This window comes from Mus pahari, chromosome 3, assembly GCF_900095145.1.
Source record: "Mus pahari chromosome 3, PAHARI_EIJ_v1.1, whole genome shotgun sequence".
Taxonomy (NCBI): domain Eukaryota; kingdom Metazoa; phylum Chordata; class Mammalia; order Rodentia; family Muridae; genus Mus; species Mus pahari.
Genome location: NC_034592.1, coordinates 58525170 through 58531038, shown reverse-complemented (window position 1 = coordinate 58531038; position 5869 = coordinate 58525170). Strand labels below are relative to the sequence as shown.

Here is a 5869-nt window from a genome sequence, read left to right as displayed (position 1 = left end):
CCAGTCAATGCTGTCTCTCTAGGGGTTTATTTTCTTTATATTCTTCGGCTAACAGAAGTGTTCATTTTTCAGGTAATATTGACCTGATCCAGGACTAGAGTCAAATAGCTTAAAAGAAAATTTTACAACTCTTTCAGGCTCAAGATCAATGTAGCAAAAAAAAAAAAAAAAAAAGAGAGAGAGAGAGAGAAAGGTAACAATGGCTACTTCTAAAATTGAAGAAGTTTTCATCAGAGACATTCATACAAATGAACTTGGAGAGGTATTTGAAAGTTACCCTCACAATGGTCAGAAATACAAAGCAAGAATCAAATAAAAAACATAAATCAGAAGTGGAATTGAGCATTTTATACTGATTCTTACAAAAATGTAACAACCTTGTAAGGATAAAAAATATCTCAGGGGACCAAAGATAGAGCCTCTTAGAATGGCTACATTCTCAACAACCTTTACATTAAAGCTATAAGATCTGATTCTAACAATGATGCTGGACTGAAGGTCTTAAGTCTTTGAATTCTCAAGTCCACATTTCTTGTCCTGACTTATCTTCCGAACTCTGGATTGCCATTCACCACTGTTGGAGGGGTCAGGGAAGAATGGTATCGAATGTTGTTTTTATAGATTTTTCTCATTCACTCATGCCTTGCTATAACCATGTAACCTTAGGCTAGTGTGCCATTAGTGTTAGTTGACCTATAGTTTTGCATATATAAATTCTTGAGGTTGGAGCTAAAATTTTAAACTGTATATAATTTTCCAGTAAATAAAATGGTGGATAAATGCATAAAACATGATTACCGGTTAATTAGATAATGCTAAAGTCCAACACCTGTCCTGTTTTTGAAGCACAAAAAAAACCCAGTGATAAATTACATTAACATCAGATTGTGACTTTAAAAAACATACTTAGAAAGAAATTAAGGTGAATAGTTTTATATCAACTCGACCCTAAGCTAAAGTCATTTGATAGGAAGGAACCTCAGTTGAGAAAGTGTCTCTGTAAGATTAGGTTGTAGGGCATTTTCTTAATTGGCAACTGATGGGGGAGTGTGTAGCCCATTGTGGGTGGGGCCTTCCCTGGGCTGGTGATCTTGGATTCTACAAGAAAGCAGGTGAAGCAAGCCATAGGGAGCAAGTCAGTAAGCAGCACCCCTCCACGGCCTATGCATCAGCTCCTGCCTCCAAGTTCCTGCCCCATTTGAGTTCCTGTCCTGACTTCCTTTGATGATGAACAGTGATGTGGATGTGTAAGTCAAATAAACCTTTTCCTCCCTCCCCAACTTGCTTTTTGGTTATGGCGTTTCATCATAGCAATAGAAACCCTAGCTAAAAAAGAAATGACAGTTCTAACAGTATAAAAATGAGAAAAATCCCAGATTTGTATACATAAATATCAACGATATGTAATATTAAAGAAAATGGAGATATGACAAGATCTAGTAGTTAAAGGACAAACCTGTCTCACGAATCAGGATGTCTTGACCTCCTGTTACCTTTGAGTGCTCTGGACAGAAAGTATATTTGGCATTGACAATAGGAAGGGTGTCACTATTGTTGAGACAGTGGTGATATAAAATCAGGGAGAAACAATAATATGTAGAAGACACTCTCTTGGGTAATTTTCATTTTGTAAATTTGATCCATGATCTACCAAATCTAATGTTCATCTTACTTGAGGCAAGACAAGTTTGATGGTTTCTTTTATTTCTGAGAGGAGCTGAGGACCCCCAAGACCACCTTCTCAGCAAAAAGGAGATTTATTTGTCCCAGGGGCACAGTGACCAAGGCAGTTCAATCAGTCAACAGGGTCCGAAGTGAGGGAGTGAGAATTGACAAAGGAAGTTAAACAAAATGATAACCTGACTCCAGCGGAGCCCACGCTGAGGCTGACGCAGCTTTATTTCTCTCCAGCCTGCTTTTTATATCATTCTAGGTATATCAAAAACCATGGTCAGTTCTTAGATCAAAGATGAAGTAATCAAGCGAAGTAGTAAACAAGAAGATTACACAAGAAAGGAATCAAGTAAACTGGTAGGCAAAGGGATCCCACCTGCCAGGTGACTGCAGCATTTATAGAGACCTTTCTCATGTATCCCCAGCAGGCCACAGAGAAGCCACTGAAAACCCATTTGGAGCTGTTAAAGGCTGAGCTCTTGGAGCTGCATGAGTGACTAAAAATCTGGGGTGAAATCTCAGAAAAGAAGGAGCCACAAAATAGGGAGACTCCACGTTTGCACTTAAACTGTCACTTAGTTCACCTCTGGTCTCTGTTATTCAGATGGATCCCAACATGTCCAGTGGAAAGTGGTAGTTGGAAGAACTGAGCAGACACATCAGCTGCTGTCCACTGCAGAGGGGAGTTTGGCATCTGGAGGCTGCCAAGTTAAAGAGGCTGAGAAAACACCTTGGGTTTTAAATAGGCCACCTTGGGGAGAAATATTAAACCAAAACCTTATAAACTTAAGGTGGTTAGACAGTGATTTTCCCGAAGAACGAAATCTTCAGAGAAACATCATGAAAGCCAGAGTCCCCACATACTGAACAGTGCTCAATATAAACAGGAAGTAACTAGCATATGGAAACATAGAATTTAACCTTACAGTCAAGGAAAAGTCTAGACACACACTTAAAGATGGCACATGCTAGAGTTAGATATCAAAGAAGTTGTCATGTGGCTCTCAGGAACACAAAAGAGAGTCACAGTAAGCCAATGGAGGAGGGGGGGGGTCTCAGCAGAGAAATGAACCTGTAAGAAAGAATACACTGGGAATTCTAAACTGTTTGGTTTAAGGGCATTAGAAGCCCAAAATGACCAGGGGGAAGTCTGAGCTTCCAGTTCAATGGAATGTTTGTTGTGGCTCCTGGTAGGAGCACTCCCCCNTCTGGAATCAAAACTTCTAGGCCAGCAGAACCTAGGGTTGTGGGAACAGGAAGCAGAATTTTTCCTAGAGGGTCACTAGGAATGATAGTGAGTGAAACTATTCCCTTTTGCACCCTTTGATTCCTGGACTTGTGGATCCTGGCTATGGGAGAAACTGTACCATCTATCAGACACTGATTCAAAGCATATGCTGCCTTCTGAAGAACTCTGCCCCAGCCCTCCATGCTGCTGCCACCTAATTGGTGCTATAACTACGTCTTCAAAAGGCCATTCCATCTTTTCATTAGACCAGCTGCTTCAGGATGATGGGGAACATGGTAAGACCAGTGGATTCCACGATCGTGGGCCCACTGTTGCACTTCTCTGGTTGTGAAATGAGTTCCTTGGTCAAAAGCAATACAGTGTGGAATACCATGACACATCTGTTGGAATATACTTCTACAGAAGACCAGCTGAAACAACTAGCCTCTTGGGACTGAGCAACTACTAGATTCTTGGACTTCCATTCATAGCTGACCATTGCTGGGGAATTGGACTACAGACTGTAAGTCATCATAACAAATTCTCTTAGGATATAGAGACTATCCGTAAGTTCTGTGACTCTAGAGAACTCTAATGCAGAATTTGGTACCAGGAATGGGGTTGTAATGCTGCAGCTGTCCACTTCTGGGTGGTGCCTGCATAATGTGCAGAGCTGTCAATCAATCATAGGGAACACCCCATCAGGCTATAGGTGCATACTTGGCAGCAGATGGCATTGTAACAGGAATTGAAACCATAGGCATTTGAGCAACTTCTTCATGTAACTTGCTTGTACCTTCAGGACCTGCTCAGACCAAATCACATGTATACCACTTCCATTTGATAATAGACTGCTGCTGTGCATGTCCTACTTTATGACTGGTAGGGTCTGATAACACCAAGCTCATGATGGGCAGTTTAGGTCCCATGGTAACTTGGTGTCCTATTGTCAAATTTCAGTTTCCACTGAGTCCCAATAGCAGGCCAAGTGCTGTTTTGCAAAAGGAGAATAGTTGTCTGCAGATGATGGTAGAACTTTGCTCCAAAATCCCAAAGGTCTCTTCTGCGATTCAGCTATAGGGGCCTGCCAGGGGCTCCAAACTGCATCTCTATCAGCCACTGACACCTCAAGTACCATCGGGTCTGCTGGATCATATGGTCCAAGCGGTAGAGCAGCCTGCACAGCTGCCTGGACATGTTGAAGAGCTTCTCCTGTTCCAGGCCCCACACAAAGCTAGCAGCTTTCCGAGTCACTTGGTAAATAGGCCTAAATAACACACCCAAGTGAGGGATGTGCTGTCTCCAGAATCCAAATAGACCCACTAAACGTTGTGCTTCTTTCTTGGTTGTGGGAGGGGCCAGGAGCAATAACTTGTCTTTCACCTTAGAAGGAATATCTCTGCATGCCCCACATCACTGGACTCCTCTAAGAATTTCACCGAGGTAGATGGTCCTTGAATTTTGGTTGGATTTATTTCCCATCCTCTGATATGCATATGTGTTACCAATGAGTCCAAAGTGGTTGCTACTTCCTGTTCACTTGGTCCAATCAGCATAATGTCATAAATATAGTGCACCAATGAGATATTTTGTGGAAGAAACTCTCCTGCCCTGTGTCATAACTTAGTTAGAAGGGGTCTTGATCTTTTGTTTCTTCTTATTTCTTATAGGATTCATGAAGGGCATATCTTCTGGGCCTTCCCATTGTGGAGGATTAGGTTTTACACAGCATATCCACTCTACCATTGCAATTTCCCTAAGCCTTAAAAATCCCTTCATCAACACTAAGCCAAGGGATATCAGGCATCTCCAACTCCTTTTCAGTAGGCCATCTTTTGATAAACACTTCAGCCAACCATTCAAACAAACTTTCGACACCTTTTAAACTGGGTGAGCTTCCATATTAAACCTAGAATCTCCACTCATGTCAATAAACTCAGCCTGCTCTAGTTTTATGTTCCTTCCACCATTATCCCACACCCTTAAAATCCATTCCCCCAGACTTCTGCTTGAATGAATTAGCAAACTCATTAAGCTCCTTAGTAGTGTAGTGAATTTCCTCATGAACTACACTATCTACCACCCCTCTAGGGGCCTGTTTTGCCTTGAGTCTGGTTATCGGTCTAGAAGTAAATATTGGTGGGCCTTGAGGAACATCAGTATTGCCTTGCCCAGCATTTTCTACAGAAGTCACTGTTGGCTTATCAGACTCTTAGGGATCAATTTCCTCATGTGAAAAAGGCATTATTTCAAGGGGTGGGGCCGATAGTACTACTTCCTCAGTTGAGGTAAACCCTTGAGAATCTGAAGATTCAAAGTTCTCAGCTCTAACAGGGTCCCCATCCCAAGTTATGGGATCCCATTCTTTGACAATTAATGCCCTTACTTTAACTGCTGACACCCTCTGAGGCTGAGACTTGAGTTGTTGCTGTAGTTCAGCCAACCTTAGAATGAGGGCTTCAGTTTGGTTTTCTGCAACTCGAGCTCTATGGCTGCTGGAGAGAAGATTCTCTTCAAGGGCACACTTAGCAATCTTTAGATTGTTTACTTGCATCTGCAGGCGTTTGATTTTATCATACAGCTCATTCTTCTCCATCCCAATTTTTTTCAGAGATACTAAGAGCAACAAGCCAGCAAAATCATTTTCCGATTTTCCCCCCAAATTGTAGAAAATTTGATACACTGGATCACCTAATTCATTGCCAGTTACAATGGATGGATCAAGGTAATCAAAGGCATTAGCTCCTTTAAGTTTGAAATATAGTTTCCACCCCGGGCCTTCAATATTCTCCAAGCTCCCAGGAGAGAGTATCTGGAGAGGTTTCAGTAGTGGAAGGTGCTGGTTAATTATTAAACAGATTCCACATTCTTAAAAGATTCACCCTCATACTTTGGTTACTCTAGAACCATTCCTGGTACCAACTTCTGTATTAGTCAGGGTTCTCTAGAGTCACTTATGGATAGCCT

The 5869-nt window shown here is 41.8% G+C and overlaps 1 pseudogene; it reads right to left on the bottom strand.

The window, feature by feature from the left end:
• Positions 1 to 2772: 2772 nt before the first annotated feature.
• LOC115063592 lies at positions 2773 to 5498 on the bottom strand (annotated as a pseudogene).
• Between the last annotated feature and the right edge of the window lie 371 nt (positions 5499 to 5869).